A 13,235-nucleotide genomic window follows, 5' to 3' on the forward strand; every position below is an offset into this window, starting at 1 on the left:
ATTAAAGAGAAGTGGGAGGTCAGTTTGCGCACCTCAGAGCTGGGTTATCCTATAGGACTGGGTACTGAGTGAGCTGGCACAATCAGGGCACCCAAAAGAATGAGAAAAAAGTATGATAGAATTTAATAGTTAATGCAAATTAATATTTATATTTTATATTTCAAAATGATGTATTAACAAAGCCATCATTGAAAAATAGAAATTTGCTGTCTTATAAATATTTTCTAGTTTAGTGATAGTGTATCTGGAATTATGAATGCCTTTCATGAAAATGCTGTCTTGAACTGACTGCATATCTCATCAGTGTCACAGTTCACCATCAAGAAGTGCTGGGCTCTTCCACAAGCTTCTCACCCAGGCCCTAACTCTCCCGAGGACCCACCTCATTTCCCCTCAACATATGGCCACATATCTATACACAGAGTCATTGTCATCACTGCCACCACTAATCACCTACAGGAAACACCGACCACATTTATACATTATGTGTCTGTTTTTTGAATCTGTAATAGTAGGCTTCAATCCCTAATGCTTCCCAGTTAACCACTGGGGAATGTAAGGCAAGTTACTTGGCTCTGACTTTTGGTTTTCTCCTCTATAAAAGCATGCCTCAGTAGGGCTGGTGGTGCACGCCTGTAATCCCAGCTATTCTGGAGACTGAAGCAGAAGAATCACAAGTTCAAGGTCAGCCTGTTCAATGACCCTATCTCAACATTTTTAAAAAGGGCTGGGGATGTGGCTCAGAGATAGAGCACCCCTGGGCTTCATCCCCAGTACCAGGGAAAAGAAAGACTGCACCTGCCTCTTATGGTTATATTAAAGAATAAAAGATAAATCATGAACAGGGCCTATATGGTGAAATTTACAAATGTTAGGGTTGTTTCCTGGAGCATGGCTCACACCTGTAATCCCAACAGCTCAGGGGAGTGAGGCAGGAAGATTGCAAGTTCAAAGCCAGGTTCAGTGACCTTAGTGAGGCCCTAAGCAACTCTGTGAAACTGTATCTCTAAATAAAATACAAAAAAGGGCTGAGATATGGCTCAGTGCTTAAGCACCCTTGGGTTCAATCCCTGGTACAAAAAAATAAAAAATAAAAATAAAAATAGGGTTGTCAATGTTCTCTCTTCACTCCTAGCCCCTTATAGAGGAAATAAGCACATAACCATCACATCTTAGCCTGATGGACTTTGTGGGGAAACTTTATCTTCATAAGTTTCAGCCTTCATTGTTTCAAATATTTGAAGTAGAGGGGCTTCTCTGGAGAGAGGTTTGCTTAAAGGTAATTCTCTGAAATAATTTTGGGTTTTTTTGAGTCAGCCATCAATGGGGCATCAGATGATTGTGTCTAAGAAGCACTTAGCTGAGGATTCCTGAACAAGCAGGGCCAGCCTTGAGCCTCCCTGAGTTTCAGTGAGTTGTGCATTTCAGGGCAGGCCCCTGTCCAAGATCCCATGATACCCAGAAACTGTGATCAGTGAGAAGGAAGCACTTCCTCAATTCCTCTTTCTCTCTTTTGCTTCCTGGCAATGAGGTTTGCTCTCTCACGTGCTCCCACCATGGTGTGATGCCTTGCCACAGGCCCAAAATCAACAGCACCAACAGGTCATGGACTGGAACCTCCAAAAATGTAAGTCAAATGAAACCTGTCTGTTTATAATTATCTCAGAAAGCTGGTTACCACAGGATCCTTCATTATTTAACAGCAGTTGCCCTCTCAGAGGGCAGAGGTTGTTTTTTCATCACTTTTACAATTAGTGTATCCCTGAAATATAATAGAAATCAACAGAAGTCTGCTAGATTTGATAGAGGTGAAACTCATTCTGCCTGAAGGTGAAGTTGGTAGTTAATTACAATGTATCAATTGAGGGACCTTCTTCAAAATGCCCTTTCCCTCACTCTTCTTGAAATTCCTTTATTAATAAATTTTCTACAGGTGCAGTGGTGCATTCCTATAATCCTGGAGACTAGGGAGGCTGATGCAGTAGAATCACAAGTTTGAGGCCAGTCTCAGCAATTTAGCAAGACCCTCAGCAATTAAGCAAGAACCTGTCTGCAAATAAAAAAATAAAATAAAAAAGGATTGGGGATGTACTCATCCCCAGTGGTAAAGTACCCCTGGTTCCACCTCTAGCACAGATGATGATGATGATGATGATGATGATGATGATGATGATACTTTTTATTTTACTTTAACTTTTCTTACCCAGTTGTTTTATTTTAAACATCAGTGCCATTAGGGAAATGGGATACTAATAAAAACAAAATATTAACTTCTTCATGTTTTTGCCCTGGAAACCCTGTAAACCAGAGTTTGGCAAACTATGGTCAATAGGTCAAATTCAGCCTACCATGTACAACCTAAGAGTAAAGAATGGTTTTTCAATTTTTAAATGGCTGAAAAAAAACTCAAAATAAAAAAACTCAAAATAGTTTATAATATATGAAAATTATCTTTCTTTTAGCTGTAGATGGACACAATATTTTTATTTTTTATTTATTTATTTATTTATTTATTTTTATGTGGTGCTGAGGATGAAACCCAGTGCCTCACGCTTTCAAGGCTAGCACTCTACCACTGAGCTACAACCCCACCCCTTATTTGTGTTCTTGATAATTGCCATTCTGACTGGAGTGTGAGGAAATTTCAGTGTAATTTTGATTTACATTTCCCTGATTGCTAGAGATGCTGAATATTTTTTCATGTATTTGGCCATTTGTGTTTCTTCTTTTGATAAATGACATTTAGTTCTTTTGCCCATTTATTAATTGGGTTATTTGGATTGGTTTCTTTGTCTATGGGGTATGAATCATGGTGTTAAGTTTTTTGAGTTCTTTATATATTTGGATATCAATCCCCTCTCTGAGGAGCAGGTGGCAAAGATCTCTCATTCTGTAGACTTTCTCTTCATACTCTTAATTGTTTCCTTTGCTGTGCAGAAACCTTTTAATTTGATGCTATTCTACTTTTTGATTCTTGACTTTATTTCTTGTGCTTTAGGAGTCTTGTTAAGGAAGTCAGTGTCTGTGCCAGCATGTTGGAGTGTTGGCTTATATTTTCTTCTAGTAGTTGCAGAGTGTGTGGTCTAATTCCTAGGGTTTTTATCTACTTTGAGTTGACTTTTGTGTATAATCTCTTTTTAGTGGGGAAATGGTTCTTTAAGAGGTACATGGATTTCCAGAAATTCTATGTAAATAGAAGTCTTATTAATAAAATAGTATTTTAAAAATAGTTTTATACTTCTATTTAAAAATAATTACTTAGGTTTAGAGGATAAAAACATTAGCTTGAATTTTGGGAGACAGGTTGGTCAGAAGCAGTGACTATGCTAGCCCAGGATACCTCCTCTTCATCTTGTCTTTTCACTGCTCCTAATTCTTGGAGACCAGGTCCATTAGTGATGGTGCACTTCTTACTCAATCTCTGAGTCTCAGCTCAGTGGAAGCAGACTGTTTGAATTATGACCCAAGCAAAGAGAGATTTTTCCCAGGAGTAGAAAAGGAAGTGATTTACTCTGGGTAGTCCCGACTACATGCCTGGGAAATCATCGCTCTGCAGCTAAATGGTTTCCATACTGCAAAGAGCAGGGGAAAAGAACAGGCAAGGATAGGAATTCCAGAAGTGGGTTTTCTTCCATCCTCCCCACCCCAAGTTTATTGGTAAATGTGTGGTTGTTGTGTTAGTCACCCCATTTCCCCACATGAACTCTTTCCCCAAACTCCTGCTTTTGCAGCTGGTCAACTTCAAGGACAGTAAATTTGGGCTGAGTTGCCAGCTCAAGGATTTTCAAGTCAGACATCACCTCTCAGTGAGGAAAGCTGATGAAGTCTGATCCAGTGTGATTTCCCCAGGCTCCATGGAATTGTAGATTTTCGTGGATTTGCCAGAGGAATTTTATTGGTCTCACCGGGAAGATGAAGCTCCATTTTCCCTTCTCACATTAGACTGTCCCAGCAGAAGAATGTAAGAGAATTCTTGGGTCTGTAACAGCATGTGAGCCTTCTAGCGGTACACAGAATTGCTGGTGGGCAATTTAAAAATCAATTCCACCTTCAACTGTGAGATGCAGAGAATTCATGGAAGGCAGCAAATGTCCATTCTTTCTGCCCCATCTAGTTTGGTGGAATACAGGGTACAATCTCTGCTTTCAAAGCATGATAGAACATATGCATGAAATACCTTTAGACAAAGAATCTTTTCCTAACATGAAGAAACTTCAAATTTGCCCAGAGTCAAAAAAAAAAAAAAAAAAAAAAAAAGTTCAAGATGTCAGAACTGGAAGGGAGAAGTAATTTTACAGATATGGAGGAGGAGACCAAATTGTTGAGGCAGGTCATTCAAAATCCCATAGCTAAGGGACAGCAGGGTGCACATTATGATCTAGGGTGCCTGACAAGATACCCAGAGCATTTCCCATGAGGCTGCACTGTCTTCCCTTCCTGGCTGATGGAGATGGGTTGTGGATAGAATGGTAGAACTAGGAAGGCAGATAACTGGTGAATGGAGAAATAGAAAAAGAAGACAGGAGCTACCTACATGCCAGGAAATACTAATGTCAATCCCTTCCCATCTTTGATATAAGCTATTGCTATTTCTTTATATTATATAAAGCATGAAAACCCAGCTCCAAGAAGCATGCCCTGGACCCTGCTTTCAGACTGCCAGTCCTAAACTCCCACTGGTTCTATGGGCTTTGTATAGCTTCTTATTTAATACAACAATGATATGAGTAGGCAATTTACCCCCATTTTAATTGATAACAATATTAAAGCTCAAAAAGAACACAGAGCTGGGGGATGGTAGAGCTGGGGGTGCAAAGCTCACATCCTTTTTGCTATTTAGTGCTCTTCTCTTCTGAGAATGCAGGTGAGCTGCAAGGAAGAGTGAGGGGAAGGGCCCAGTGGGGGTGGCCAGTATGAGGATGAGCTATGCCTTGGATGGACTGCCAGTCTATTCTTCAGAGAGCCCTGGGCTGAGCAGTCACTGTGTAGAATTCGAAGGACAAAGTAAACTGCCCAGAGCAAAGATGCCAGTTCCTGCAGAGCATGGCCTCTGGTTTCACTTCTGTCACCTGTGATGCTTAGAGCACAACATTGTACCCATACCTGCTTCCTTGATATGAGATGAGGAACCAATTTGATCCCAAACTACAACAAAGCTTTATGCTATTTTCCTTTTATAGGAAGAAAAACAACTTCTATATACTCTGTATGGTATCTCTTTTAAGGAAAATTCCCTGAGAGCATTGGACATCTAGACCCAATGCATGCAGATCATACTGGCAGAACTGGCCTTATAATTAGTTCATCTACTAGAGGATATTTGTCACTCATAGACCAGGAGGTGCCAGCTCTGTCACCTCCATAGCATAACTATCCATTAAATAGACCCTCACATGAAAAATACATAGAGAAGACACTTGCTCACTAAGATCATATTATGACATTATAGACCATGGGTACTTTTTTCCTTTGTGGGTCCCTTCCTTCATAAAATATACCTCCCTCCCCACACACATACATATATAAATTATATTTTATACTGCATTGGTAAGAAAACAAATAAATCAATATCATATAGTAGAACATTTTTAAACTTTTTCTTTAACCTAAAAGGTTTTTTTCCTCCTGACTTTAAAAGAACCTAAAATATTTCCAAGAGTATGATAGGCCCCGGACACAGTGCTTCCTGGAGCAAATGGAGAAGCTGCCCTGCTCCCTTCCCTTTTGCTTCCTCCTGCACTCATGGCACTATTGACTTCAACAAGTAAAGAGCCTGTGTTGGCTGAAGGAAATTCACAATGCAGTGTGTTCCCAAAGAAAGCCCAGTAATAAAAGGAGTGGGGTGGGGCTGCGGTTAGGGAGAACCTGAGAGAGCCCAGGCCTGGGGACCAGAGGCCTGAATCTCAGTGGGCTTTACCACTTGACTCTTCAGCTGCCCCACAGGGACACAGCTCTGGCTCACAGGGTAGGATGAACATCAAAGGAGCCCAGAGACCAGATTAGGAGCAGACGAAAATGAAGCCAGAATTCAGATTTATCTTACTTTCTATCAGTGAGAACAGGCCAGAGGGCAAGTAAAATCCTTGTCCTGATAGATGATGAGGTCTCCATTCTGGGAAGTGTCCAGATGCAGCTCCTACCCTGGAGATAAGATGTATCAGCAAATTCTTATGAAAGGAGATGGAGACAATGTCATTCTGCAGGTTCAAGAGAGGGAGGCAATGCAGGTGTTCCTGGAAGGTCTGCTGTTTGAGAAAGAAGCAGCCAAAAAATGGAAGAGGACACTGTGGTGCAGGCTCCCTGCAGAGCTGCCCTGGGCAGGGTGGCCATGCTGCAGGCAGAGGCAGTTTGGAGGGTGCAGAATGAGAGAAGGTGGACACTGGTTGGAAAGGATGGAGCCAACAAGATGGTAGAAGGTCACAAGGTACCTAAGTGACTGCCCTCCATGGCCCTCAGAATTTGCTATTAACCTTATAATACAATGTAACAATGGTTATTACAGTTTTACCAGCTGCAACAAAATACAGGCAGGTAATCAGGAGCAAGGAATTAGAAAAGGTGCTGCAAGGGAGGTAAGGGACAGTCCAAAATCTTGGCAAGGGCTCTCAATTAACCACAAGCAGAGTCATCTGGTCAATAGACCTCCCTGGCACAGAGCTCCCAGCTGACAAGCATTATTCAAAGGCCTGTGAGAACATGTGAGACATGTGCAAAAAAAGGTTTTGGGCTCCAAAACACAAAAATAATAAAAAAATGAATCAATACATTTTAATTAAATGTCTATAAAACATAATCATGTCAATCTTGTTCATTTGTAAATTCAGCATTTCTAAATTCTATGTTTGGAAATAAGGCTAAGGTTTGATTTTCTCACTGTATAAACTTTCCAGTGCATGTACAATGGTAACCCAGAGTAGCTAAATAATTCCAAAAGCAGGAATAGTGAAAATCCTTTGGATTCTCTCCAAAACACAAACACACACACACAAACACACACACACTATATTTAATGTGAAATATGTGTATTTGCTGGTGTGTTAATGTGCTATGAAATGTGGAGTTTATAATTAGAAGACTCTGGGGCCTATAATGGTCTCAAGACATTTGATCTTAGCCAAAAAGCTAAGAAACACTTGTAGAAGTCTTAATAAATCAGCCCTGGTCACAGACCCTGGAATTGGGGTTCAGTCTAAATTGAACCAGATCTCTGAGGGGTGAGATGGGGACCCTATATCTGTGTAATAACTGGATTAGATGAACCTCAGAACATTCCAACTCAGAGTCTGAACACAGCTTTCCCCCATGAAGAGCATTCAGAGGGATAAGCAGCAGATGTGAAATTCTCCGGAAGGAAGAAATGCCTTTCAGGTATAATGAAAAGTTATGTTAAGTCCCCTCTGGGGCTGATGTACCCATAAAAGAGAGTGAACCAGAATGAGTGAATAGTGCTTCACTGCGTGGCTGGTGGCAAGTGACCTGGGTGTGAGGTCAGGCACCAGCGCGCTGGCTGGCAGCGACCCCTAGCGATGATAGGTCCCTGACTGCAGCTGGAATGTCTGCTACCCATTCAAGTCTGACACTGATGCTAGTTTTCCTTTGAAGGGCTTCTTTTTCTTCCTTTAATGATTTCACTCTTATATTTGAGAAAAGGGAAAAGGAAAAAAAAAACAGTGTTCTCCAAGCATCTCTCTTCCAACCTCACTTTTTGTCTTTGATGTGGTTCTAGGCTTATACCATCACCTGCCCTCCCTGTCACGCCCAACTGTGTTCTCTTCCCCTGCCCTCACCAGCCAGGTTTCCTCAGGGTGTCAAGAAACTTCTTTCTGTGCAGCATGGAAGGTGACATGCAGATGGCCCTTCAGCCCCCCTCAAAGGCTGGGTACAGAGCTTTGAGGGGTAGCGAGGACAGGCCAGATGAAAGAAGCTGCCCCCTAACCTGGCTGCCACAGAAACCAGATTTCCTTCCTCCCATCAACCCCAAATGGCTCCTGGCCTGACCTCACCGATGAAATGGCCAGTGAGGAGGTGTTTGTAGGGCCACTGGTGTTGGCCTGCTCCTCACTGGCAGAAGTTGGGGCAGGGATAGTTTATGGCTATGTTTGTCTCTGTGTTATGGATGTCAATGACCAGAAAGGTAGAGACTGAAGAGCAAAGGTGGTGACAAGTAACCCTCTCCCAGGGAACAGGCCCAGCTGTTCTTCCTGAGGAACCCCCTCCCTCCACTGCACAAAGCATACAGGTCACTTTGGTTTTCACAATAATGAACTAACATTCATCTAGCACTTTCCTGATCACTGAGAACATTTGCATATTTTATTTGGCATTTGTAGCAATGCTGGAAATAAAATAGGGCAGACACCAGAATTGTAAGTGTGGCGAGCCAGCCATGGGCTGTGTGTGTGAGCTGTGAGCATTTTGAGCACACAAAGCAGACTGGACTGATGATGTTGCTCTGTCTGGGCTGTGCACATATGTGTCCTTTTTGCTGGCTCTGCCTTTGATCCCCATACAGCACATGAGATGGGCGTGGCCTTCCAAGATGTCAGTCAACCTGTTGACCCACAAGACATCACAAAGCTAGACTCAACGCCCTGAAACCTAATCTCTTGCCTCATTTGAATGGCTTCTCCCCAATAAAAGGGTTCAGAACATGCTCCTGGCTCTCCTTCTTGCCTGCCTTGCCTCGCTTGTGGGAGTTGTGGCTGAGGAGCGTTCACTGAACCCAAAGAAAAGTATTTTCTGTGTCTGTGTCTTTATTTAGTCAGCCCAGATTCACATGGAGTGACCCTGACTGGTCGTGTGTCATGACGTATGAGCTCAAAGATGAACTGACCATGCTCTGGGGCCAGTGAGCATATAAGCCAAGCTTGGGTCCTCTGACTCCAAGCCCTGCTGGGAATGGACTTCAATCCTGAGAAGCAACAAGGAAGCACCACTCTAAGTGTAGCTGAGTGAGCAATGAGTGGATTTGGAGTAGGGGTTCACATGCAGTGAGTATTCATGAACCTAAACCAGAATAACTGTCTCAGGAAGTTTTCAGGGTTCTTAAAATGCTGACGTCATATAGCAACTTGGGAGGCTGAGGCAGAAGGATTGCAAGTTTGAGGCCAGCCTCAGTAACTGAATGAAACCCTGTTTCAAAAAATAAAAAGGGCTGGGATGTAGCTTAGTGGTAAAGCACCTATGGGTTTAATCCCCAGTTTAAAAAAGAAAAGTGCTGACATCATGTAAAGTCATTGATTTTTTTTTAAAGAGAGAGAGAGAGAGAATTTTTAATATTTATTTTTTAGTTTTCGGTGGACACAACATCTTTATTTTATTTTATTTTTATGTGGTGCTGAGGATGGAATCCAGCACCGCGCATGCCAGGTGAGCGCGCTACCGCTTGAACCACATCCCCAGCCCCAAAGACATTGATTTTTAGATGGAAAGATGATTCTGTTTATGGCAAGATTCCACAAATCCATCCATTCTTCTATAAATTTAACAAATGTATAAGCATATTGAGCACCATTTCATGTCCAATAAATATAAGCCAATTCGCTAAAAAAATCAGTATAACTAAACACCCAATCCACTGAATTGTCAATTTAATAAAATTGTCAACTGATTAATTCACCCGGATTTTTACAAGATTTACCCATTGTAGTTGTAAATGCTTGAACAGTAATGTTTTAACAATTAAAATGTTGGCTAAATAAATATATATAGAAATTAAAAATATTTTTCCACTCAAAACACTATTTTCTGGACAAAATTCCAGCCTTTAACTATATAGCTACTTCTGGTTTCTTTACATGCTTTTGAAGTGTGTATTCTCACATTTTAAAGACCAAGTATTTTTTTTATCAATTTCTCAAAAGGCATTTAAGCTTAACTTAATCGAGGCATCATATAGCAGGAAGAGCCTAGTCCTGGAGACAGCTATCCTGATTGGTAAGCCCAGATCTGCCACTTGCACAGCTGCAACACCTTGGTCAATTTACCTGATCATGTGTGTTGCAATCTCAGCCACGTCACTTACAAATTCCAGGTGAGGAGTGGGGACACACCACAATAATGACAAGGTTATTTCTGGGTGATAGGATTGTAAGTAATTTTACTTGCCTTCCTTATAAATTTTGTTTTAAGACATTCTTGTAGCAATTTTAAGTGATCATTATATGAAAGGAACAACACCAGATGGCTTCGCATATGTGGTTTTATTTAATCCTTGTAATAAACTCACAAGATAACTAATAGTATTGCTATTTTACAGATGAAGAAACTGAGGCTCCAAAGCATTAAGTAATTTGTATAAACACCTCAAAGGAGGCTGACTTCCAGTCTGCCTGACTTCAAAGATGGTACTTATTTTTACTTCCTCTGGCCCAACCTAAGTGTCATTCTCTTTTAATGGGTATAATAATTGCATCTCAAAATATGGTGGGAGAATGGAATGAAATGATAAGAATGAAATTCCACTGCAAATAATAAAGCCTCTATAAAGAAGAAGAACAACAAGTAATGTGTATTGTGTGCAGAGTGTGTGCCAGACACTGTGCTATTTCTAGAACTTTGGTTTATCATCTCAATGACCCTTTGAGTCAGGTAGCCATTATTATCCCCATTTTACATTAAAGAATATGAAGGAATAGAGAAGGTACATACCATGCCAAGGTCACAAAACTGTGTATTACGTAAGTATCTAGAGGAGACTTTCCATTGTACATGTCAACTGAATCATCTTTCCCAGTCTTCTTCCCTGAACTGCAGAGGGTACACTGCAGAGAATGAAAAACACCTTTCTAGAATGAAGCTAGTCCACCTGGTTCAGCCGGTGAATGAGGGGTGAGAGGTCAAGTATTATTCATGCCTTCACTGGTGCATACATATTGACCTTGCTTTCCAAGGACTGTGGGGGACAACCCTGAATTCCAAAGACACTGCTGCCACCTACTGTTCACACATTCTCCATCCAACCACTTCTCTCCAACACTTTCACACATGATCCTCTCAAGATCTTCACACTCTTTTTCCCAGATCTGTTCTGCAGCCTAAGTACAAGAATTTCAAGGCCAGGTGGGGTGGCACACGGCTGTAAGTGGGAGGCTGCAACAGGAGGATCACGAGTTCAAAGCCAGCCTTAGCAAAAGCAAGGCGCTAAGCAACTCAATGAGACCCTGTCTCTAAATAAAATACAAAATAGGGCTGGGGATGTGGCTCGGTGGTCAAGTGCCCCTGAGTTCAATTCCCAGTACCCCCCACCCCCACAAAAAAAAAAAAAAGAATTCTGACCTTTGCTCAAATTCAAAAGCAGAAAGGGTAAACCTTTAGCCAAAAAAGGGCTTGAATAAGAGTCAAGATATACCTTCTGACCAGGCGACCTTGGCCTTCAGTCTCTCTGTTGGTTTCTTCATTTGTAAGATGAAAACCACGGTAATAATCTCGACCTCATACTACTATTAAGATGAAATGAACACAGTTTCCCACCTATATCCACATTTCTACCAAAAACAAAGAGTTAAATATGAAAAGGACAAGCCAGGATGGGGCACAAATCTCCCTGAATGCCAAAATGTTGACTTCTGCTTACATGACCATTTTTTTAGCAATTTTTACCAATTTTTCTCTCAATAAATTATTTCCTTTTGTATTTTTCCACTGACTTTACATTTATCAAAATTAAGTCTCTTTCATTTTCTTTGCATTTAATTAAGAGTATCTGAACCAGAATATGAAATAGTGGAAAGGGGATCTGATTTTTCTTTTTAAGGAAGAAAGCTTCCCCAATTATAGTTGTCCCCTCCACCTGAGACTATCAGAATATGTTCAAGATTCAGATTTTCAAAATTCACATCACTTCTTTCAGGCAAATGGGCAACCTAAAACTGAGAAAACTGGAGTGGGCTGTTGCCACTCAAGTTCCCTAGGGAACTGATGCAAATGGTAATGCTAAGAGACCTGGCTCCCTCTAAGCAGCTCTAAACATCACACCAGATTGTTTGCCTGAAAATTCCTTCTGACTGAGACTAGATGCCAGTCGTTGGATGGTAATCAATTTGCATGTTGCCAATCTTATATTCCTTCCTGGATTCTTAACTTATGTTGGTGGTCTAAAAGTTCAACACTCAAACTCTCTATCAGTGAGTTGCAGCAAGTATATGTATAAATTATGTATCATATTATATATATATAATATGTATATATATTATATATATAAACATATAATATATATATATATATATATATGTATATATAAACATTCAATACTATCCACTCTACTAGATATTTCAGGCCTCCATGTGAGGGAGATGAGAGAGTCAACCTGCTTGTTCTTACCCTCTAAAAAGAGGTTGAATACCAACCTGCTTTCCCCCCTCCTTGGTCAAGACAAAAAAGCTAAGTAAAGATATTTTTCTGCTACCTGGATTTATCTTTGTGTTACCAAAGTTTGCTCCCTAAAAAGTAGCCCTTGAAGATTTTCTATCCTTTGTGGAAATAAAAATAGCATTTTTTTAAAGATAGCATTTTATACCTATTAAATTAGTAAAATTTCATTATAAATCACTCATCGCTGGAATGTTTGTAGTGAAATCAAATATGTCTGATGGTATTATAATTTATAAGATCCTTTTGGAAAACAGTTGAAACATTTGTGAGAACATTAAAAAATTTTCAGACCCTTTCATGGTAAAGGGTCTAATATCAAACTAAAAAGCTTCTTCACTGCAAAGGAAACAATCAAGAACATGAGAGAGGGCTGTGGCTGTGGCTCAGCAGTACAGCACTCGTCTAGCATGTGTGAGGCCCTGGGTTCGATCCTCAGTACCACATAAATAAAAAATAAAGGTATTGTGTCCACCTACAACTAAAAAAAAAAAAGAACAGAGAACCTACAGAATGGGAGAAAATCTTTACCACACATAACTCAGAGCATTAATCTCCAGGATATATAAAGACCTCAAAACAACCTACCATCAATAAAACAAATAACCCAATTAATAAATGGGCAAAGGAACCGAACAGACACTTCACATAAGAAATACAAATGGTCAACAAATATATGAAAAAATGTTCAAAAACTCTAGCAATTAGAGAAATGCAAACCAGAATGGCAATCATCAAAAATACAGGAAACAATAAATGTTGGTGAGGATGTGGGGGAAAGGTACACTCATATATTGCTGTTGGGACTGCAGATTAGTGCAACCACACTGGAAAGCAGGATAGAGATTCCTCAGAAATTTTGGAAT

The 13,235-nt window shown here is 40.5% G+C and overlaps 1 long non-coding RNA gene across 1 annotated transcript; it reads left to right on the plus strand.

Moving 5' to 3' along the window:
* Positions 1-240: 240 nt before the first annotated feature.
* Positions 241-8,735, plus strand: LOC139704727 (uncharacterized). The gene is made up of 2 exons (XR_011706677.1): positions 241-1,627; positions 8,513-8,735. It is a non-coding gene; the product is annotated as an uncharacterized lncRNA (long non-coding RNA).
* The last annotated feature ends 4,500 nt before the right edge of the window (positions 8,736-13,235 follow it).

This window comes from Marmota flaviventris, chromosome 2, assembly GCF_047511675.1.
Source record: "Marmota flaviventris isolate mMarFla1 chromosome 2, mMarFla1.hap1, whole genome shotgun sequence".
NCBI lineage: Eukaryota > Metazoa > Chordata > Mammalia > Rodentia > Sciuridae > Marmota > Marmota flaviventris.